The sequence below is a fragment of the Ambystoma mexicanum genome, chromosome 14, assembly GCF_040938575.1.
Source record: "Ambystoma mexicanum isolate Mex_15411 chromosome 14, UKY_AmexF1_1, whole genome shotgun sequence".
In the NCBI taxonomy this organism is placed as follows: Eukaryota; Metazoa; Chordata; class Amphibia; order Caudata; family Ambystomatidae; genus Ambystoma; species Ambystoma mexicanum.
The window spans coordinates 642,436,130-642,459,660 of record NC_090940.1 but is presented as its reverse complement, the minus strand read 5'-3'; positions in this window follow the sequence as shown (position 1 = coordinate 642,459,660).

Sequence of the window (23,531 nt, the reverse complement as noted above, 5' to 3'; positions counted from 1 at the left end):
CTAGAGCAGTGGTCTTCAAACTCGGGGGCTGGCCCCCGTCCGAGGTCCCAAACGGACTTTGGAGGAGGAGCAGACTCTTTAGAAAGGGGTAAAGTTGACTGTTTTTAATATCAAATGTAAGCAGATTTTCTACTGCTTATATTTTCTATTAGTACCCGGCGAGGGCGCAATTAGAATGAAAGAGCCATTCTAATTGGCCCTCGCCGAGTCGTTACCAGGCCGGGAATCCCTCCGTCGGGATTGTCCCCGGCGGGGGGAGTGGCAGGCCCTCAGCCAATGAGGAGGCTCGAAGCAGGGCCATCCCCGCTCCGTGCCTCCCCAAGGCTGAGAGGCTAACTTCGCCCCCCGCCGGGGACAGAGGTAAGGGTTTTTTTTTCCTTCCCTCCCTCCTCCCACCTCCCTGCCCTCCCCACCCCACTTACCTTCTATGCCTTGGTCCCCGGGTGGGGACAATAAAAGCTTCCAGCCGTGTGAACACTCGGAGCGGGGCCATCCCCGCTCCGAGTGTTCACACGGCTGGAGACTTCCATCGTCCCCCGCCGGGGACCCAGTTACGTGTTTTTTTGGGGGGTTTTTTTCCCTTTCCCTTCCCTTCCACCCTCCCAACTCCACTTACCTTCTCTTTTTTTGGGAGCGGATGCGCTGGAAACGCTTCTGTTTCCAGCGCGTCCGCTCCCGATGGCCGCCATGGAAAGGGAAAACGGACTCCGTTTTCCCTTTCCATGGCGGCCATTTTCTTTGACGTCTTTTTTTTTTCCCCGAAACGCTGCAGCGTTTCGAGAAAAATTAAAGCTTTTAGTGCCCCGGTCATGCAGTTTTTGCGGGCCGGGCTACTAATAGCTATGCTATGTGCCCCTCGCGGCGGAGGCATTACCGACTCTGGTAATGCCCTGGGGCAATTCATTAAAGCCCTCGCTTCGCTCGGGGCCTATAACTATGGGCCCCGGGGCATTACCTGAGTCGGTAGTGCCCCCGCCGCTCTGGGCATATTGCTTAATTAAAAGAAGTCACCTTAATCATTTTTTAAATAGCCTGGGCCCTCTGGACCTCCTCCGGGGGGCCCCAAGGGGAGTGGGGGGGGGGACCCTTAGGTGGGACAGGAGAGGGGGGGTGGGCAGACACAATATTTTTACTCAAGGGTGCTCGGTATGAAATAGTTTGACTACCACTGCCCTAGAGTAACATCACCAGGAAACAGTTTTCAGAATATTGAGTTTGCTCTTAAATCGACAGCCACTAGGTAATGCGTTTTCAACAGAATGCCTTAATTAGAAGATGTACGCAGGATTATAGTGTAAACTGCTCCATAAAATCGCACAGTCATGAGGCTGTCTTTTGCTGGAGGCTGGCCGGTATGCGTGTGTTTTTACGTGTTTTACAGTCCACATTTCTACAGTTTTTACCATCGTCCAAAGTTTGTGCAGGGCTGATGTGAACTATATGTCACTGGCAGAGAACAAATGACCACAGCTGAGCCAGAAGAGGCAGCGAATAATGCAGGGTAATTCTGATGCAGTGGGTACCTTCTGCTTTCAACATCATCCTCGTATCGGGGCGGCGGATGCAGCCCGCTTCCCGGACTCACATTAATCTTAATCCCTCCTGCACCCCCCTAGAATGCGCCCCCCAGCCGTGCTGCCTCCTGGCCCTCTAAAAGCAGCGCTCAATATCCCGGGCCCACGACACATTTATCAGTCTTGTTCTGCAATGTCACCTGTCTGGGAATATTTCAATCTTCCCATCAGATCTCCTCTGGCGTTCAGACTGCGCCTGGCTTGTGTTTCGAGAGTGCCACAAGTGTTTCATTAATTACCCCGGGGGCCATGGCTGCGGTATAAATCTGAAGGCACGGGGCCCAGGCCCGGTTGGGGCTGAGAGAGATGCCTTGCCTCTGCACACACGGTGGCACAGGGCTATTCATCACCGTGCACTCATCCCGCTCAGTCGCTCCCCGCCGGCGCCGCTCATTTCTCAAGGCGCCCGCTAAGTCGCCACAAGCAGAGGCGCCCTCCTGATCCTGACAAACATTGACAGTTTCTGCGCTGGGTTGAGCTCATCCTGTAATTTGGGTACTACCACCGGGATACCGCTGGGACTAATAGCGTTACCACCAACCCCGCAGCGCTGTTACGCCGGATCACGGGTTTGGCAGAACAGCAATTCCCCATTCGGCCCAATGGTTAATTTCTTGCACAACTACCGTCAGCGGTATTACCACACACTAATTGTTCCAAAAATGGACAAATTGCAGGCCGGTTTACCCCCAGTTCATGTTGCCAAACCTGTGATTTGGCGGACCCTTTAATTTGGCGGTAATAGCGTTGCCACCACATTTAAGGGTTACTGCCAAACTCGTGAAGAGGCAGTTTGACTTTTCAATAAGGCTCCAATACCTTCCTTTATTTGCAATTTCACATCAGGGAAGTCAATGAAAATGCAAGATAGTGCAAACTCCTAAAGCTGGCACTGGAATCGTGCAAGCGGTACCGGGAGAGTCGGAGGCCAAAGTGACACGTCAGTAGGGTGACCAGATTTTCAAAATAAAAACCCAGGACAGGACAGGCCACCGACATAGAAGTAGGACTACAATTTCGCGGGTCACTGACACAAAAGTAGGACTACATATCGTAGCACTGATAAAGACAAAAAAGGGACTACAAACATAGCACTTATGACAGTGAAGTTTGGGGGCAGCCACAGCAGATCAAATGCTGGATTAGTGTACACATACCTGTGAAGCCACTATGTGGCACGGTTTTCTGTTTTTAGAGTGAATTCTTGGGGATCCACCTGTACAGGTAGAGCACTGCAGTGGACTGGGGTTATTGTCAACCCAACAATATTTCGCTGTGAGATTAAAGCAAGCATTTTCACAATTGTACACACTTTATGAAGACTGCTGGCCCCCTTGCATCATAGAATGGCACATAAGTAATGCACCCCACATGCGTATGGCAAACTTCATTGTGGAATTATTTCACCCAAAAAGGTTTTTGGTGATGAAAAGAACTATGCCTTTATTGCAAAGAATGAAAACAGTGAAGATTGAAAAGAGTGAAGATAAAAAGCAAGAGAATTGCTGTACACGTTTTATTACTATTATGAGTACTTTGCTGATGAATGTATTCTTTGTAGCACCGATTTGTCTTTCTGTAGCCTGCTATGGAACTCAGAGCAGCTCAGGCTGAAATTAACCCTAGTAACCAATATGGATTTCAAAGTCTCAATGTCCATTCGGTTTCGTTCATCGGTCCATGTATTGTTCATAATTGAAAAGATTCTTTCCACTGGCGCATTTGTGCCGGGCAAGCACAAGACAAACTGGACCATCATGCTCATGTTTTTCATTGTTATGTTCTGCTGTGAAAAATAGGTGAAAACCTCCACCCACCGTTCATCTGCAGACTTTTTTTGCTCGTTCCACTGGGCCAGCCTGCAAGCTGTGTAATTACGCACACAGCTCAGCTCATCAAAAAGCTCTGTGTCATCGTGTTTGAGCCTTCCTGATGTAGACTGCACAAATTGTAGGGAGCCCTCTACATCTCCCCAAACAGGGACACTGTTTAGGAGGACCCAGGAAAAAACGTTCAGTTCTGTGAAGTGAGCGCCCCATTCTTCTAGGTACTTTACACAGCAGTCATAAAAAGAGTACACATATTCGTTGAATTGGGTTTCATTTAGTTGCCCTTGTTCACGGAGGTCATTTAGGAGGCCTTTTACTTTGTTACTCAGAAAACATGCATCACGCCGCCCTATCATTTTCTCCTTCAGCCTCATCAACCTTTGGCCAACATCAATAGCATTTGAGTTTTGCTTTTCAAGAACCTTAATCGTATCATTAAACAGGACTAGCTGGTTCTGCAGGAAACAGAGCTACGCCTCACCAATAGGGTTCTGCAAAAACTTGGTAATGGCTGTAGGGGTTTTTTCCTGTGAGAAAAAGTATGACTTCAGGGCTGGGTACAGTTGGAGCACCCTGTCAAGAGCTGGCAATAGGGACAGCCAGCGTGTGTTACTGGTGCCAAGAAGGCTCTGGTAGTCTATCTCCACAAATTCACAAAATTCCTTTAACTGTTCTGTTCTAACAGTATAGATGTGGAAGTATTTATACACTTTCAATATGAAGGATTCTATATCCAAGGGGAGCCCATCAGCAGCAGTTTGCACTGCATTATGCACCATGTGTGCTGCACACCCCACACCAATTAGTTTATTTTCAGGGATTGCCTCCTTCAACTTACAAAAAACATTGTTTTTCCCTGCTCTTGCTTTCCCACCAAAGTTTGTGTTTGTGTTATCCGCACAAAAGGCTATTACCTTTTCCCTTAGATTGTTTTTCTCCAGGGCTTGAAGCAGTTCCCCAAATAATATTAATGAGGTTTCCCCAGGGACCGAGCTGAACTCCAAAATCTTAACTTTCACCCCCTCAAGGTCCTGGAAATATCTGATTACAATTGGGATGAGCTTCACCTCTTTCCTGTTCGAAGCATCAACCGAAACTGATAGACAGGTAACATTACTCAAATCACGCTGGAGATCCTCCATAGCTAAAGGCGCCAGCACTTTGGATACTAATGCTTCTGCTTTTGTACGGGCACAGGTAAATTTCTCATCATACAATTTCCTTATCAATGAGGATGTGCAGTCCATTGATCTAAAGCTGTGGTTGTGCTTTGCAAGGTGATAGGCAAAAGTGCCCTCAGCAGCAGCCCTACTGAGGTCTGTGTCCCCAGGAACAGCCTTCCCAAAAAAACTGTGTGATATTGCTGCTGCTGGCTGCAGATAACCACAATTTGTGCTTTTTGGTTTGCACGTGCTCCTTAATATCTCCTTTTCCACCATGGGCAATAGAAAAAGAGCATCTGCAGTGCTTGCAAAACACTTCACTGTCACTCCTTGCAACCTTACTCAGGAAAGGGAATGACGTTTGCATCTCCTCAGTGGCGGTACATCTCCTCTTGGGCATCTTTGGTAGCTACCTAGCTAGTGTTTCTAGATAAAGCTTGAAGAAAAAAGTAATGTCAGTCATCGTGATATGGTGAACTACGTCTCACGCAACAACAACAAAAATATCTTGATGACTGAACTACGGTTGTAGTAGTATACCTGGAAAGTCAATAAATCCTCAAATGTGTTTGTGACTTATACAGGTGCAACAAAGGGCACAGCATTGGCATTTGCCAAAAAAACAAAATGAGAGTAGAGTGGTGCCTGAATTGCAGGAGGGAACTGGGCAAGCATTTACAGGCAAGCATAAAGCCTACACAGGCTCTCTTCATAAACAAAAAATGTTGAGGACAGAAGGCAGGGGGTTTGTTCTGTCCCAGAGGCAGGAGCGGCTGAGTTTAGAAATAAAAGCCACGCCACCATTGAAAACATGTCCTTGCTGGCTGCACAATGCCCTCTGCCCCCCATATAAGAACACTCAGGTTGTAGTTGCCTCCTAACACCAGTAAAATGTTACATGTCAAGGAAAGCTTGCCTTGTGGGTTGCACAAATGCAACCCATGTAAGAACATTAATCATGTTGCCTTTGACACCTGTAAACAAATGTCATATGCCCCCCTCTGAGAACACACATGTTGGCTTTACTCTTAATGCGAGCACAACATTCCATGCCATAGTACAACCCAGCCAGCCCCATTGTAGTGCCCTCCATGTAATAACACTCAGCACATTGGCTTGCATAACAATTACATCACAGGTGTGCAAGTAACAGCGCTGCAATGGCCAAGGCCTGTCTGCGCGCTGTACAAATGTAAAAATAAATCATACAAATAAATAAGTAGGGTTGGCAAGTATTCTTAAAGAACATGTACAGAGGAACTGCTCCGCTACCAGATGGATGCAAAATGAGTAACCTGCAAGTCACATTTCATTTCCTTACCTGTTGGATATTGCAGGACGATGTGGGTGTGCTGCAGCAGGGATGAGGGTCACAAACGAGCTGGATGCAAGAGGATCGACTGATGTCAAGCTGGTGGCGTGAAGGGATGCGCTGCAGGCTGGAGCAGGAAGCAGGTCCACGAGAATAATGCTCTTCGAACGCTCAGGCGATGGAATCCAGACAGCAGCAGCAGTCACGAAGGAAAAGAAAACGAATGCTGCTAGAAACTCCAAGTCCCACTCACGGAAGAAGATGGAAGAATGATGCTGCGACAGCCACGGAAGAAAAAGAATGAACCGTTCGTGCCCGTGGTCGAGGCTTTTATGTGTTGCCAGCCAGGGGTCCCATAACTTCCCCCAAACACGTCGCAAGTCGCGCTTCCTGCAACGTCACAAGATGATGTTGCAGGAAGTCTCCAGGTCCTGGAGGGCGTCTATAGGCTGTGTGGCTGTGTTTCCGGCTTGGGCGGGGGCTTGGGCGCAGAGAAAGTGAAAGTATGAGCCTGCGCACTGCAGCGCAGGCTCATAGTGCAGCGTCGGAGCGGTGTCGTCCGAAAATCGGGACACCAGACACCCGCGCAGCAAAACCCCGGACGGGGTTTGGAAAAAAAAAAAACCCCGGGACCCCGGGACAGGGGGTGATTTCCCCGGACCTGTCCCGTGATTAATCTCAAAACTCGTTATTAATTGGGTAATACTGAGCTTCCAGTTAGACACGGTAAAAAATCAGTTTAGCTTTATTTATTTATTTGTTTGTAAATCTGCAAGCGCCGAGACCAAGGGAAAACGCCAGGGGCGGGGAATGAGTGTATCATGTGAATCAAAGCTTATGCCGAAGTGATGGACTCACTGAGACCCCTAGCTAGAATGCGTCATTTCATTCCTCTTTCCTATGAATGCCAAACCTTACAACAGCAGATCCCTTTCCCACTGGGGATTAAATAGGACCATTTAGTTCAGGGAACATCAGAGACCACTGGAACAGTGCTGTGGGGGGTCAACACCCCCACCAAACTGCCGAAGCATCACAGAAGTACCCTATAGATTAGATAGAGCTTTAATAATCATTTGTTTTCTATGTTACGCACTTCCATGTTGCTTTCCAAACACTCAGAGCAATGCTGCAGACTAGATGTTGAGACCGTCGGTGATGAGATGCGGTAAAGAGACTGGTTACAGAGACTGTCACATGCGTGCGTGTGTGTTTGTGTACGTGTGTACGTATATATGTGGAACTTCCATTAACATTAGTGCTATGAACTAGACTCAACTGAGTCTTGGGCATTCTCTAAAACACCCAAGAAAATGAACCAGAACGTGAAGGTAGTGCAGTTAATGAGCCGGTGACTGGCTCATGTTAGGGTGCTGAAGTAGTGGACCCACATAGACAAACAGAGATCCCTTTCCCTTCACAGTTCCACCTGCCGCCTAACCCATGATTGACAAGTCATAGAGCTAGTGCCAGTCTGGGGGTGCCTGGAGCAGCTTCGAGAGGCTCGTGTGCAAATGCGATTCAGAAATATGTGCTCAAGGGCACCTTGGCGAGCCGAAGGACTGCTGCATTTGCTCCACTTTTAGGCTTTATGACTCGAGTGCAAGGTTGCAGGTGCAAATATGGGATGTTCACGAGCACCCCCGTTGCAAAGGTTTTGAGTCAGGACCTGTGACAGGCCAGAGAAATGAACAGAAGTCTCAAGACCAGCTCGACAGGAGGTAATGGGCCTCATTATAACTCTGGCGGTCCCCGGTACCCGTGTCTGTAAAACAGGCACAGCTGCCGCCAGAGTTGCATTTTTTCCAGCACCCGTCAATGAGGAATTGCAAGGTAATTCTGACATTGCCGGACCCGGTAATTCCTGCAATGCCGGGTGCCGGTGCCTGTCAGTCCCCATTCCCATTTAAGCCCGGGAATGGGGACGTCAGACGCACTGACGGTGAAGTTGCATACAACATGCTGCGCTCGCAGGTGCCGCTCTGCCTGCCAAGCCAGACCTGGCGGGCTGACAGATGCCCACAAACACAGCTCTGAGTATGGCGGTTCAGGACCTACGGTACTGGCATGCTTACCGGTACCGTAGTTCCCGGACCGCCATGCTTATGATGAGGCCCAATGTCTTTTTTTGGTCACAAAAAGGTGGGGTCGGAGAAAGGCCTATAGGATCCTATAGGGTTTATCTGGAGAACACGTTCCCGTGAAGTCAAAATCACAGCCTGGACTTCCTGGACTCTCCTTTCTCCTTTTTCCGGCGGGATGCTCTGCCACTGCGTGACCCGGAGCGCAAGGTCACGTGACTGTGTCACCTATCTCATGTTCTTTATCTTCATCCTTCAAGGATGTCCTTGCCCTGGGCTTTCTCATTAAAGGGAGACATTTATGGGAGAGTACCCACGGCCCATGACAGAGGACTAAGCCATGGGGCTAAACAGAAGTGTCTTTTATTTTCCAGACAGACAGGGTTCATACAGGAAACACAAACATCTCCAGCAATCACAGCTCCTGAGCCTCTGTTACAAGCTTTTATTTAATAATGATGTCACAACCTCTAACCCTTCCCCAAAAACCTAAGAGCCAGCTCTATTGGGGAGCTTGGGTACTAGCACCTATAAGTACCCCCTATGTGAGTGCTCTAACTGGTCCTTTTATGCCAGGTGGGTTTGCCTGACACTTCCCCAAAAACTATCTATTACATTGTTGCAGGGTCGCAGGACTACCATTGACCCATGTCCCATTACACACCACCCCAGGATTTGAGCGTCCTGATTGGCTGGAGTGGGTCGCCCCAGGACTGGGACCCTGGTCTGTTCACAGCGGTCAGTGTACCTTTTCAAGGTAATGTCTCGGGAGGATAGCTCAGTGGCAACGTGCTCGCCTTGTAAGCAAGATGACATGGAGCACCACAGGTTCGATCCCCGGGTCCGTGCTTAGAAACCTCTGGGTATTAAGCGCATTATAAATAACCTATCATATCATAATGCGAAAGACTGTGTGTCCCCATCGTTGCCATTGTTGCCACTGGCATAGCCACCTAGCCTGGCAGAGTGCCTGCAGGTTGCAATGTTCGTTGGACAACACATGTATCAATTCTGTCTGTGTTTGCTGGGAACTGCTTCTCTTCCCACCATGAGTAAATGGCATTGTTTGGCTTGGCCGAGTCATGTGGGTGAGTATCGCAAAACTGAGATTTTCGGTCTGAAATTATTGAGGATTTTGTTCTGTAATTTCACAGGTGGCTCCCTGCCCCGGGAGCAAGGAATGTTCCGCCCGCCCCTTGTCCTTGGCTGCGAGCACCGGCCCTGCGCTTCGTGCTGCAGAGTCTACATCACTTTTCCCTTATTCTGAGGCCTGTTGCTTCGTGCAAATTCACTACAGTCTTTCTTTGGTTCCCATATATATATGTCGGGAGGATAGCTCAGGGGCAACATGCTCGCCTTGGAAGCAAGATGACACAGAGCAACACAGGTTCGGTCCCCGGGTCTGTGCTAGAAACCTCTGGGTATTAAGCACGTTATAAATAACCTATCATATCATATATTTTGTGGTATTCTCCTTAGGGGTTAGTAGTATTTGGCTCTTCCAGGTTCCTTATCCGTCTCTGTAGCTCCATATGATTATTTGCAGTGAAGCGGTTGCACGCTTGCTCTGTGTGACTTTTGGGTTTCTTGTGTTTCTGCGTTTGGCTAGTGGAAAGAAAAGGCTTCTGACCGTATGCACATGTATCTGTCCTCCATCTACAGAGCTGTGTATGCATGTGCTTCATGTGTGCACGTGTGTGTCTGCGTAACTTTGTGCACAGGTGCGAGTTTACTTTGTGACTAACGTTGCTATGTTGTAGTGTCACTAATGATGTCAGAACGGCTGGATATTTATCATTAGTCAACCTGGTCCCGTGATGAGGCACCTGTATCCGCAAAGATATCAGCTGGATTGAGTTTGATTGGTGGTCTGAGCAAATATCTGCTCACATGTGTGGGATGTACTGGCCCTGCTAGGGGTTGATGAAACAGCGACTGGCACCTCACGTTTCTCATTCTTCGGGCTGACATGCACATAGGGGACACAAGGGCCATTCCAGGGACCCTTCCTCTGCCTGCTTGTGAATGTTTGACCACTTCTGCAACAGCTCACATGTGCCTGGACTCTGACTCCTACTTAAACTGTGTGAGGCTCGCTCTTTCCCTCATCCTGGCTCTCTGGCATCGCTGTCTCCTCCTCCCACTGGCAGGGCTCGCTAACCTTTCTGGCACCTGGATGTACATTCATTGCTGCTGTTCTTCTCTTTCCTTCTCATAATCTTCGTTTTCATGCTCTCCTTGATCCCTCTTGACCTCTGGCACAGGCTCCCCCCTGCAGCCCCTCTTGCCCGCACTTTTGACCCATCTAATCTTTCCTTACCCCCCTCTTTCTATTTCTCTTCCCTGCCGGTCTCTGTCAGACCCTGCAATGCCCACTCTGTTTGCAACAAATATCATTCTTTTTTAAATGTTCTTTTTATTTGTCCATCTCATTCCATTCTTAATATGATTCTAAAGGTTAATCTGCAGGTCCTCTGCCTTATTAAGACTTGGCTCACCCCCCATATAATACTACTGTCCCAGTCTTCTTTTCTTCATCATCTACCAACTTAACTCACACTCTCTGCTTTACTAAAAAAAGGCTGCAGAGTTGGTACTCTCTACCATTCCTCCTGCTCTCACTCCCTCCCCCCTCTCCCAATTACCATTTCTGTTTCTTTGAGTACCATTTTTCTTCTTTTTCTAAGTCCCCTTCTCTAGCATTTCTCGCTGTTTATTGTCCTCCGAGTCCACTTCACTCTCGCTAGGAAGACCTGGACGCATTACTCTCATCTCACCTCCCTCTCAATTTTCCTTTTTCTTCTCCGAGGCTTCAATCTTCGCCTTACCTACACACACTCTTCTGTGCCATTCTTTTCTCTTCTTGGCTGATATGGTCTCTCCCAGCTCTTCTCTCCAGCCTCACACGTACCTGTCTCTTGCATGGATCTCATCTTCTCTTCTTTTGCTTCTGACATTAATGTCTCTGCTTCCCCAGTCCATCCTCTTACCATCTTCCTCCTTTCTCTCACCAGCTATCTTCCATTTCCCATCAATTCACCCTCCCTGTTGGTCTTTCTGCAACGTGACTTACGTTCTCTTAATACCTACTCCGGTATCCCTTTGGCACCGTTGATCACTGCATTCTTCCCTCTACTCTTTCTTCTCTTGGTTTTTCGGGTTTTGTCCTCCAATGGTTTCATACTTATCTCTCTAAGCAATTGTATTTCGCCTCTTGGTCTGGTCATATCACCCCTTCCTTATCGCTTCAGTTTGGTGTCCCTCTGGGTTTGGTCCTTGGTCTCCTTCTTTTGTTAGTATCCAGTCATTCCACTGAAAATAAAACAGAGTGTTAAGTTTCACTGAAAGCCAAAATACTGAAATAAATGCAGAACATGTTAATTAAATATATATATGGTGGTGTGGTAAGGGGTTAAAATGGGTGGTGGAGTGGTTACAAGGGGCTCACTCTGAAATGTACCACTCTGTTTTTACCTTTGATACCCATTTGTCCCTCTTCACTGTTCCCCTTTCTGCACTCATCACTTCATTTAACCTTTCATGCCCTTTCCCCGCTGTTAGCTCAGCATCCTTGTATTTATCCATTGAGATCTTCTTTCCTTGCCGTGTACTTCCCCCTATGACATGTAAAGCGCTCTCTTGGTATGCAAAACTTAGTCCCAGCTTAATAAATATCCTAATAATAATAATAAATGGTTAAATCCTATCACCCAGAATGGAATCTCAACCCCTGCAACCCCCCACCCCTCAAACTGACTCCCGCCTTCAGATCACTTGGGTTCTGAATCAAGAGTAAATTGTCTGTGAACCATCATGTTGGTAAAAGAAAACACAATATAACCTATAGCAAATGTGGCACCCTGACCCAAAGTATTAAAGGAGGGATATATAAATGAGAAAATTAATGAAACTAGAAATTAGCAAAACACCATTAAATTCAAAAAATTACATTTTGATACAGGATTGCAATTGGGAAAGGAGAATTGTAAAAGAAATGGAAAAACACAAGTGTTTTATAATCCTCATATAAGAACAGAACCTCAACTGGAACACATGCTTAATTTAGTCAAAATGAATCTACGGAAAGTTCCCATACAGTCAAAATGCATCATGCATGCTCGAGAAGTGATTCCTTTTAAGTTCACCAAAGCCTTCACCATTGTGAATGAGAACCCTATTATAAGTAGACATTAACAGTAAGGAGTTGGCCTCTTCTCCGCTTCCGTAAGAGGTAATGACTCATTAAAGGCTGGCGACATTGACCCTCAAACCAAATATAGTGTCAAGTGAACAGACATATATATATATATACATATATGGCCTGGATAGTTTTCTCTCTGCCTAGGGGGCAAGGGCTTGTGTGAATGTTTTCCATGAAGTTGTTCCAGCTATTGAGTAACGGGGTGTAATGTGGTGGCTTATATTCTGAAGAAAAGGCAATATCAACTCAATATCAGTATTTGTACTGCATCGTTTGTCGGGACTATATCACGTAACCCTGTACGCAAGAGGTTTCTGTGAGGGGTCAGAAATGAGGGACGGACTTACAGTTGTAGTTTTCTCAACATTTGCCATATTTATTAAAGTTAAATGAGAATGGGATAAATCCCCATTTTTCCCTATCCTAACAAAAATGTTCTTACCTAGCAAACTAAAAATAAAGAAAAGTGACCTTGTGTCCAAATGTATCTGACCCTCACACTATCATATACAACCAAAGTGCAAAAGGTAAATGTATCTGTTTTCAGTTCAACCAAAATGTGCAAAAGTTCAGCCGTATGATTCCCACGAAGCAATCATTGTGACCAGAGTTTGATTCCCTTCCACAGAACCAATTCATGAAGACTTTCGAAAGAGTTTTGTTTCAGCAGTGTTCCATTCAGTTCAATGGAAAATGTCTTTTTCATCCAACACGTCTATCTCTTTCACAAATGAAACGTGTTCAAAACCAAAGCAACAGTTTTTCACACAAAGTACTCTTCACAAGTTTCTCAGGACAGCAAAGCAGATGTGTCTAGTCCGTCAGGATGATAAAGTAGATTATTTTCTTTCCACAACAAGCTCTAACGCAACCAAGTCTCCTTCTTTAAAGCAACTATTCCTTTCCTTGTTTACTCGGCTGCAAAGATTAAATTCCCCTTCACACACCTGACCTCCTTGCTTGCCAGGAAGGATTGCAACTTCACACACCTGACCTCCTTGCTTGCCAGGAAGGATTGCAACTTCACACACCTGACCTCCTTGCTTGCCAGGAAGGATTGCAACTTCATACACCTGTCTCAGTTGTCTTCTGCTTGTGGAAATGCTTGCTCTACACCGATATAGCATACGAGGAGAATTGTAAAATGTTTGCCTGATTTGATAGTCTCTTGGCTGATGGGAATGTGGGTTCCATATTTCCCCAAACTGATATCTCACAGGAGGGGAATTGTATTCTATTTGTCCCTCTGGAAAGTACCACAATGGTAGGGAACGGCACACAACTTCTGGGAAGCGTTTTGTTCTGGCTCCACCTATCTTCCTTCCAGGGCAGTTAGAAAGAAGTTACTCTGACTTACCATGGACTCTGCCGACCCCTCCTGCCCAGCTAACTATCGCCCAATCTCCATCACTCTTCCTGGGCAAGCTCCTGGAGAAACTGGCCATCTCCCAGCTTAATCTCCACACTGAATCTGTTGGTTGTCTTCATGGTCATCAGTCTGGCTTCAGAGCTGCCAGGAGCATGGAAACTGCTCTCCTGAACATCCGTGAAGACCTGCTCTCCAACCTTGACGCAAACACCCCTTGCGTCCTCATCCTGCTTGATCTCTCTTCTGCCTTTGACACTGTCAACCATGCCATCCTGCTCAACTGTCTCTGTGATAACCTGGGTATCACTGGTCAGGCTCTGGCGTGGCTGACTTCTTTCCTCCCTGACCGACCCTCCCAGGTCTAACTTGGGTCATTCCTCTCTGCTATCTTTTTCTCTACCTGTGGTGTCCCCCAGGGGTCTAACCTCTCTCCCTGGCTGTTCAACCAATACCTGGCACTCCTTGCTCATTGCATCACCGCTCTCTGCCCCAACTTTCAGTGCTATGCGGATGACACCCAGCTCATTTTCAGGCTACCCTCGATCTCCTCCTCTCCTTTCCTCATCTTCCGACTGTCTGCCTGCTATCCAGGAGTGGTGTGCCGCCAATGACCTCTGCCTTAATGCCAGTAAGACTGAGATTCTCCTCATCGGCACACCCACTCCCTCCTTCCCTGTAGCTCTCTGGCCAGCCTCTCTTGGCCCTCCTCCTGCTCCCACCTGCGAGGCTACAAACCTCAGTGTCATCTTCCACGCCACACTCTCCTTCTCCCCTCACATCTCTGACGTCACTAAGAAGTCACACTACCATCTGCACCTCCTCAGAGGTATTCTTCCTTTCCACTCCTTCCCCCAGAAGCTCACTGTCTCCAGAGCTCTGGTTCTCTCTAGGCTGGACTATTGCAACAGCCTCTTTCTAAATCTGCCTGCTTCTACTCTCCGCCCTCTGCAACTTATCCATAACAGGACTGCGAGACTTGTCCTTGGCCTCAAGCCCAGGGATCGTATCTCTCCAGGACTGAAATCTCTGCACTGGCTCCCAGTGGCTGTGAGAATTAAGTTCAAAACTCTCTGCATCGTCCACAAGGCCTTCTGGGGCCTGGGGCTTCAATACCTTCAACTCTCTCTCCCTAAATATCTTCCTTCTCGAGCTGTCCGCTCCTCCGCCTCCAACTCCCTTAGGGTCAGTAGCTTCTCCAAGCAACGAGTTGGTGGTTGATCTCTTTCTTTGGCTGGTGCCTCCATCTGGAACAGCCTCCCTGCCTCCCTTTAACTTGAGGAGAACCATCTAGGGTTCCGGAAGCACCTCAAAACCTTTCTCTTTGCTTCTGCATTTTCTCCTCCTCTCCTCTGCTGACCTCCTGGCTCTAACCGGAACTGCACTGGCCACCTGGACACCCTCTGATGGAGGGCTCAGGTCCGACGCAGGTTAGTAGCCAGCGTCACACACCTGCACTACCCACCTGGCAACCCCCGCACTTGGGGATTGTTTCTGTATCCCTACAGTCCCCCCGTACCAGCCCTTAACACCTGATGTCTGCACTTACCCTGCACTTGCCACTAGCTGGCCATTACTTACTTATTGTTATCTTTCCCATGTACTGCACTGTCCCTGTCCCCCTCCCCGCACTTGCGTGGTCCGAATGTCACCTGGCCTAGTAGGATCTTTGCCTGTCCTCCCTTTTGTTCCCCTCCCTTGCCTCATCGCGCCTTGAAACACTTGTGTATAGGCGAGTTATAAATGCCATATCATATCATATCAAACCTGGAGAGGACTATTTGGATTCAGGAGGACATTACTATGAACACCTCTTAGATCTGAAGTCAGGATTAATTCAGAGTTTATCACAGTAACTGCTTTGGGAAGATGCAATTTGCTGACATTTGTTTTGGTAGCACTTGCATCGTTTGTGTCCAGCTCCCTGAAGACACTCCAATATAGTGTGGCCTCTTTTTAAAAAACAATACAATACACAAAGAAAGAACTACAAACTCTCGGGTAGTGTGTGTTAAACAGAGAACACATTACCCCCTTACATTAGTAGTATTGAGTCGCATTTCACCTCCAGAAAAGCAATAAAAACTATGCTGTTTGTTTAAATAAGTATCTCTGGTGCCATTGTCCCATGTAGACTGCACGTACCATTCTATTTATGATGTAACTTTTATTGTAACTGTATGACAAACCAAAACTATAACCACATCTGTATGTATTCCTTGATGTCGTATCATTGTTAGGTTACGCGCTCTCTGTAACCATGAGCTAAGTAACCCTCCTGTAACTAAGACAATCTCACGCAACAGCGCCTAAATGCTCTTGGGCTGCTAGTGTGCTTTACAAATCCAAATAAATAAATAATAAATAACGTTTGAATGAGGGTTGGTGGAGTGGCGTGAGTCGAAGGCAGTGGTGGTAACTCCCTGCCTGTGTTTGTGATCAGTAATGCGCCACTTGCTACCTTAGCAGAGAGAAATGAAGTCATAGGAGTCTTAAATCACTTTTAATGAGGGTACATTGGGTGGAAACCGAGCATAATTAACTGCTCGAGCCATAAAAGAAATGGAAAGAGGACAGCTGGCATTTGGGGATTGCACTAGCATCGCTCAGTAAAGATGTGCGCGGTTTGCCCCGCCTTCACATCAGAATAATATTTGATAAGAACGCGCCGCCATAGAAGCATTGAAACACGGCTTACATTTCAATGCAGTTTTATTCTCTTCGTCATTTGTAAAGGTCTGGAGATATGAAACTGGGAGTGTTGTCAGCAAGGGTTAGCGGGGCACAATCAATAACTAGTTTCCAGGCCCTTCTAGGCCCCACCATCTGTGTTTTTCTACCCTATGTTACCCATTTTCAATAACCTTCATCCTTAATGCTCCAAAATCAGTCTTTATTTAGTCATGGCGCTGGTCTGGCATAGCTCACTACCCTAGCGATGTACACGATTTGGAATAGAGCTCTAACCAGACTTGGGATCAATCTCTACCTAGCCTTGTACACGATCTGGAACCGTTCCCTACTAAGCCATGCACACACTCTGGAATTGTTCTCTGCCCGCCATGTACACCATCTGGAATCATTCCCAATTCCGCGAAGGATGCAATCTGGGGTCAGCCGCTATACAATCCGGATCCATTCTGTACGTCATTGCCACGTATATAATCTGCAGTCGTTCGCTACCTCACCTTGTATACTTTCTGCAAACATTCACTAATCCCCCACCTCAACCCACAGGAATGGTTCACTGTTCTCCCATATATGTCTTCTGGATCCGTACCGAACCATACCCACAATCAAGAGCCTTGCTCTTCCAACCCTGTTTGTGAACTGGACTCGTTCTCTACACATTGTGACGATTCACAAGGTGTTGTCACTTCTTGCCAAAGGGGAAGCCCTTTCTCACGAGGCTAGGGAGGTGTGGCTGCCACCCAGTACTCCCACTAGGGGTGGTTTCATGCAGGAGGCCCTCATACAGAAGGACTCAGCCTCTGGGGATAAGGACGACCATCTGGGGTGCAACCCTTTCAACAATGTCACCCCCTCACATTCCTTAGCCCCCCTCCATTTCAAACCACTATATTGAAAATAGATCAATGTATTTCTGTAGTAGGTGGGGTAATTGTAATTGTAATTTTTTATTTGTAAAGCACTTATACACGAGTGAGGTGCTTCAAAGCAAGACAGCCAAGACAGAAAATACTAAGACGAAGAAGAGCAGAGAAGGCATGAGGATTACTGACGGTGCTAGAACTGAGATGAGGTGGCTCACAGGAGGCATGAGGAATACCAAGGAACCATTGACAACAGGTATTGATGATACGCAGGGGCGGTGTAAGCCCTATAAAGTGGAAACAGAAGAAGGGCTGTGCATCTTCCTTCCCTGTCGGTGAACTGCCCTCGACCCAAAGAGAGGGCTCAGCAGAGGATGCCGGCTAGTGGCTGAGGGAGTCCATGACAGGTACTGTGTCGGTTGAAAGCATGCGAAGAAGTGGACTGCACGGTCCTCTAATGGTGCTGAGACTGCAAGGAGTGACAACATGCAGAATGGCCACAGAAGCCAAAACGAAGCAGATGGATTCAGGAAGGTGAGCAACCCCAGTACTTGGAGAGATGGGCGCCATACAAGCAAATTCCATAAGATAACGAGAAGCACGGGCGAACCAGTAGGGACGTGGGGGGAGTAGAGAGTTCCATGCTTCATGCCGGGGCAAGAGTAAAGCCTATCAATGGGACATCAAGGGTCGGTGCATCCAAGGAAATCTTCCTCGTGTCAGTGGCAGAAATAAGCCCACTGACCACCAGAAAGGTTCTGGGATCCCAACATAACTGAAACATGCACCAGAGGAAACGATGCTCACAGCAGTGGCAGAGATAAGCCCACTTATGATCAGAAAAGGAACCCGGGACCCTAACCCCACTGGAAAAGGCATCAGAGGCAATCTTCCTCGTCGCAGTGGCAAAGCAAAGTCCACTGGGATCCAGAGAAGGACTTGGGACTTTGCTGATTGATTTAGTGCAGGAGTGCAAAGAGAAACCTAAGTTGGAAAATAACTCTCAAACACCAGGAGAAGGGGGTCATTCTGGGGAAATGGAACCCTTTCAAGTACATTGAAGAGACTCCAGGGGAAGGGAGTCACTCCCCCTGGTCCTTGTTGTGAACTATATTGAAGAGTGCAGACCAGTACTAGGAGAAGCGAGCCATTCTCCTGGTCCAGAAAGTTGAGTACAAGGTGTTGGGACTACAAGCCAGGAGATTTGAGTCATTCCCCTTGGCATTCATTTGCAAGAGGAGATTTTGGGAACACCACCCGAAGGGAGTCATTCGCCTGGTGACGGAACCTTCTGTTAGATTGCTATGAGCCAGGGGAAGGCAGTCATTCTTCCTGGCACCTTTTTGGCAAGAGAATATTTTGGGAACGATACCCATAACCAGTAGGAGGGAGTCGTGCTCCTGGAGAAGGAGCTTTCTGTTGGATTATGTTATTCTATAGTTGTAGTGTAAGGGATAGAAGTAGGTTGTGACACAGGACGGTGGAGTTTGATTTTGACTGACATTCTGACCAATCCTTTAGTATTTGTTTGAGGCGGGGAAACCCCTCTTAGAGATAGGGATAGTGAGGTTCCTTTTTTTCCTCAAATAAACATCTATAGCAACAATTACGCCACCCTTGTGTCAGCATCCTTCTTCTACACCCTTTCAACAGCGACCCAACCATGCACTCGATCTAGAATCATTCTCTACCCGCCATGTACGTGATCTGGAATGCATCCCTACTCTGCCATGCGCAGGATCTTGAATTGTTGTCTACACTGTCATTTGCACACCCAGGAATATTGTTCTACCCTTGGTGTACATAACTTGGAGCCATTCTGCACCCTGCAATGTACACAATCTGCAATCGTTCTCTATCTTAACATGAATATGACCTGCAATCATTCACTACCATGTTTATGGTCAGGACTCATTCATATCAATTCTATTCTGCCACACACATGATCTGGATTGCCAATTACATGATCCGGATTCATTCTCGGCCTGATCATAGATGCAGTCAGGAATCCTTTTCTACCCCGTCATGATCAAGACAAGGAATTGTTCTTTACCCAGCCATAAGCAAGACAAGCAATCGTTCTCTACCCAGCCACTACCAAGACAAGGAATCATTCTGCACCCAGCCATGAGCAAGACAAGGAATCGTTCACTACCCAGCCATGAGCAAGACAAGGAATCGTTCACTACCCACCCATGAGCAAGACAAGGAATTGTTCTCTACCCAGCCATGAGCAAGACAAGGAAGTGTTCTCTACACAGCCATGAGCGAGACAAGGAATTGTTCTCTACCCAGGCATGAGCAAGATAAGGAATCGTTCTCTGCCGAGCCATGAGCAAGACAAGGAATTGCTCTCTACCCCACCATGACCAGGACAAGGAATCACTCTCTACCCAGCCATGAGCAAGACAAGAAACGTTTTCTACTCAGCATCTTTTTTTATAATTATTTTTGTTTCTCCTGATGAAGGCCTAATCAAATTGTGGGGTGAGAGAATCAAAACCACTGCAAGAAAGGCCGAAACACACGTTTGTTGACATTGTTCTGGTTTATGTAGACATAGTGCATTGAGGTCAAGAATTTGGGTCTGAGACAAAGCATGTGACTAAAATTATGTTGTCACAGTGACGCTAGTGATATTGGGCCATAGGGAGTCACCAATTGGTAACTTATCAATTTCAAATGGCCATATGAAAAATTGAAATTAGAGGCTATTCGTCAAGATACCTGACTGTGCCATAGAAAAGTGTGCTGTATTTTATTAACACTGTTGTGTGCTTTATTTGTAGCTATGAGTCACTATTTTTTACCAACTCCCAGCACGTTCATCTGTGTGAAATCTATTCACCTAGAGTGCATGGGAGATTGCTCTGTGGTTTGAGACAATTCTCTTTTTAATTATTTTTGATACAATTAAAAACAATCTCTGAAGCATGGATTGTAGTGTTTCCTTTTTCTACAAGTCTAAGATGCATTGAGGAGAGTGAGATGATGCATGCCTGAAGGATAAATGCAGACGGTTGGAATCATTTTAATGTGAAGTGTCTCACATAGAAGCTTTTTTGTATAGACTTGTTCATCCCGGTAGAGGGAGACATTAGTCCAGTCCCCACCTGTCCTCAGTGGTCTACACAGTCATTCACACAATCTGGAATTATTTTCTCCCCCTAGGCACATACACAATCTGGAATAATTCTCTACACAGCAGTGTACACAATCGAGAATATTTCTAAGTCAGTCAGTAAAACATTATTTCGGAACAACAATAGAAGTGCACATAAAACACATTAAGACAATCAACAATGTGTAAAAGCCAAATGAATCGGAAAAATCCCAAAACTTGCAGAAGAGGGATTAACAAGCAATCATTCATAAAATGATCACGGGGTCTTCATTATATAAAAACAAACAGCAACAATTTCATGAGTTAAAAACCACTAAAAATACAAAGGAACTCACACATATAAAGCACACAATGAAAGTACCAGTATTTACCTAAACAACTAATACCAATGAATATTTGCTGCGCCAGATCATGAACTATGTGCTTTATAAAACTAACAGCACTAGACACGATAACTGTTAACCACCTACTTTAGAGTTCCTGGCAATGTTGGCCTCAGAGTCCTGTGCCGGCACTGACAGAGCCTTCGTTCTTCAAACCCAGGCCCTATGAATATATGAGGACGATGCCAAAGTGATTGCTCTGCTTGAAGGAGATTTACATAGGGTCTGGGTGCCCATGAGATTACACACTCTGTGATTACAGCAAAGTCTTAAGGAAACATGCCCTCATAGAACGGGCATAGCCGAAGGAAGTGTGCTGGATTCTCCCTGTGCAACTGACACAAGGGGCATAGGTCTGAGCTACTCCTACGCCACACCAGCAGCCGATCTTGCAATGGACGAATTCCTAAACGGAATTTAATATTAAGGGCGTGGAGATACCTAGGAGTCATGAAATCTATGTACATTTCATAGCTGATATCCATCTTAATGGACCAATAATCATCGGATCGGAAAGATTGGACCCAAGACATGCTAAAGTGGCCTTCTCCCTCAGTACAGAATCAAATCTACGGGCAAGATTATGCTTAAAGCTGGCCTCAATCTGTTGATGGTTGTGCCAGAACTCTGCAAGGTCCAACACCTGTAAAATTGCAAGCACATGAGAACTCCATTTCAGCTCTTGTCCTCTAATTTGAGACAACGCATCCTCCATCTCCTCTCTATAGTTACTCAGGTAAGGTGTGGACCATACCGAAGTCAATAACGGACAGGAGTAATTGTAGTAATATAAGAGATCGACCAATGATTACCTTCCAGCCGTAGCATTACATTAGGGGTTGAAGGTGGTAGACACACAACCCTTTCTTAAGAAATTGGCTCTCAATTACAACCAACTAGGATGAAGAAAAGTGACCAACAATTTCTGCAGCCGCTCTAGCTTGTTGGTTAACGAGCTATAACGCTGGTTTGAAAACTCCATTACCGTGATCCTCCTAAACTTCAGGATAACATTGCTCTGTTTCTCAAGAGTGTGCATGGCCCTGCCCACCTGGCTTGTCCAACTACCATTACCAGAAAACCTAACGCACAGGTACACAAAAGAGTTTGCCTGCTCAACCGAGTGGCCTTCTGTCATAACTCTTAACCCACTAAGCCCCCTCTGTCCATGCTTATGGAAGACCATGTTTCTCGGCGCAGTCGTGTACGTCATCTGCGATAATTCTCTATGCAGCCATTTATATAGTTCCTTTTGCAGCCATTTCCTATATCTGGAATCATTGTTTATGCAGCAAGGTGCACACTCGGGAATTGTCTCTCGACTCTGCCATGTCCTCGATCTAGAATTGTTTTCTGCCCACCCATGTATCTGCAATCGCTCGACCTTCAGACATGAGCATGGTCTGCAATCGTTCTCTACTCCACACTCCACACCTTCTACATGACACATGTCTTCATAGTGTGGGTACTTGGAGGGGACTGGGTGACGTCACTGCCGCCTATAGACTTCTTTCCAGAGGACATCTGGCACCAAGAGAATTGCTAAACCCAAAATGGGGGATGCTGGTCTGCCCCATATGCAAAGCACGGGAAAGCCAACTTTACTTTATAAACCAGTCGGAGGTCTGGCCAAAGTAGAAAAGGAATTTGGCAAACAACCCATTATTTGCCACCCTCTGCCTTCTTCCCAGCATCAATGGAAATCCTGCTGCTCTCTGAAATTAGAAACATAGTCAATCAGTGAAAAACTTATTTTTTTAAAATGTTATAAATGGTACCGTTTTTTCCAAGTTTCTTGTGGGGAGAAGAGCTCCATCATTCGCCTTTGTTACCCAACCTCAGTGTTGGGGCGCACTCGCTCAATGCACCCACTTAATACAGTGATTGGACGGGAAAGATCCTCCAGGGCTGTTTATAGTTCCCTGTGAAGCACTGGAATTATGAGGAACAGCTGCACCCAATGGATCGTACTGCAACCTAGCTCTCTCTCTCTCTCTCTCTCCTCTCCATCTTACCCTCTCTCTCTCCCTCTTTCTCACTCGTCTCTCTCTCACGTCTCTCTCTCACTTCTCTCTCTCGCTCTTTCTCACTCGTTTCTCTTTCACTTCTCTCTCTTTCCCTCACTCAACTCTCCCTCTCTCTCCCTCGTCTCTCTCTCTCCATCTCACCCTCTCTCTCTCCCTCTTTCTCACTCGTCTCCCTCTCACTTCTCCCTCCCTCTCTCTCCCTCTCTCCATCATTCTCACTCGTCTCTCTCTCACGTCTCTCTCTCACTCCTCTCTCTCTCTCTCTCCCTCTTTCTCACTCGTTTCTCTTTCACTTCTCTCTCTCTTTCTCTCACTCAACTCTCCCTCTCTCTCCCTCGTCTCTCTCTCCCAACTCTCTCTCTCTCCCTCTGTCTTACTCGTCGCTCTCTCACACTTGTCTCTCTCTCTCTCATGTCTCTCTCTCACTTGGCACTCTCTTTCTCACTCCATGCTCTCTTTCTCTCTCACTCGGCTCCCTTTCTCTATCACTTGTCTCCCTCTCTCTCGCCTCTCTCTCTCTCTCTCTCTCTCTCTCTCTCACTCGGCTCCCGTTCTCTCTCACTCAGCTCTCTCTCTCACTCTGCTCCCTTTATTTCTCACTCCATGCTCTCTTTCTCTCTCACTCGTCTCCCTTTCTCTCTCACTCGGCTCCCTTTCTCTCTCACTCTGCACTCTCACTCCAGGCTCTCTTTCTCTCTCTCGTCTCCCTTTCTCTCCCACTCGGCTCACCTCCTCTCACGTTGTGTCTGTTGATCTCTCTACGTATGAGAGTAGAGTGTTCAGGTTTGCTAGAGCCACCCCAGCCATTGCTGACAGCGAACTGAAGAACAATACACAGCAATCTTGATGGAGGGGGCTGCGGGGGTGGAAAGTAGAATGGGAGTAGCCGCAACAGAGGCATCCATGAAAGTGGAAAA